Source organism: Trichoplax adhaerens, genomic scaffold, assembly GCF_000150275.1.
Source record: "Trichoplax adhaerens TRIADscaffold_7 genomic scaffold, whole genome shotgun sequence".
Lineage (NCBI taxonomy): Eukaryota > Metazoa > Placozoa > Uniplacotomia > Trichoplacea > Trichoplacidae > Trichoplax > Trichoplax adhaerens.
The window spans coordinates 4368264-4369135 of record NW_002060949.1 but is presented as its reverse complement, the minus strand read 5'-3'; positions in this window follow the sequence as shown (position 1 = coordinate 4369135).

Below are 872 nucleotides of genomic sequence, written 5' to 3'. Positions count from 1 at the left end.
TATGAGTCTATTTTTATCGTATTTATAAGGATAATTTAGTAATAGTTTCATCATTAATTTATTATATTAGTGTTAATATTATGGAAAATGTGATTACTTGTAGAAACTTGCGTTGACTTTATCGAATGCTAAAGATATGCTACCAGACTTAGAAGAAAATGTAGACGAATTAGTTCAATTAAATTCAGATAACGACGTGGACGAATTAGAAGAATGTAAATCGACGATTAAAGATCGTGTAAACGATATAGATAAGATAATAAGCAGAAAAGAAGAAAATTTAAAGCAAGTCCGAAAGGGTTATTTAAATTTGGAATCGAATTCACAATCATTGAATACATGGCTAGATGAGTTATTACCGTATTTAACTGAAGACGAGGATGTCGGTATTGACATCGATCAAATCGAGAATAATATGACTCATCGAAAGGTAGTTATAAAAGTTCTAATTTTATAGTTCAATTAAATATTATTATTTATAGAAATTTGATTTAATTATAGTATAATAGGCTACGTCGAAAATATTTACGATAAATATATAGATTTTATTACATACTAGATTTAAAACGCTCGCTTTATAAGTAAAATACAGTATAATTTTAGAATAGAGTATTCGTTCTTTATTCTAGATCTTTTTAGAAATTCGATAATACGATTATGGATTTTATATTTGTAATAGTTATCAATATAGGATTGAAAGAATATTCAAAAACATTTAAACGCTATTTCTATATTATACAGAATATACAATCCGATTTAGACGGTTACCACGATGTTGTAGACAGCATAGAAAATACGCTCAAGTTTTTAACAGATGAGATCTCACAAGAAGACTGTACAACTCTTAAAGCGAAAATAGATGATATCAAAGC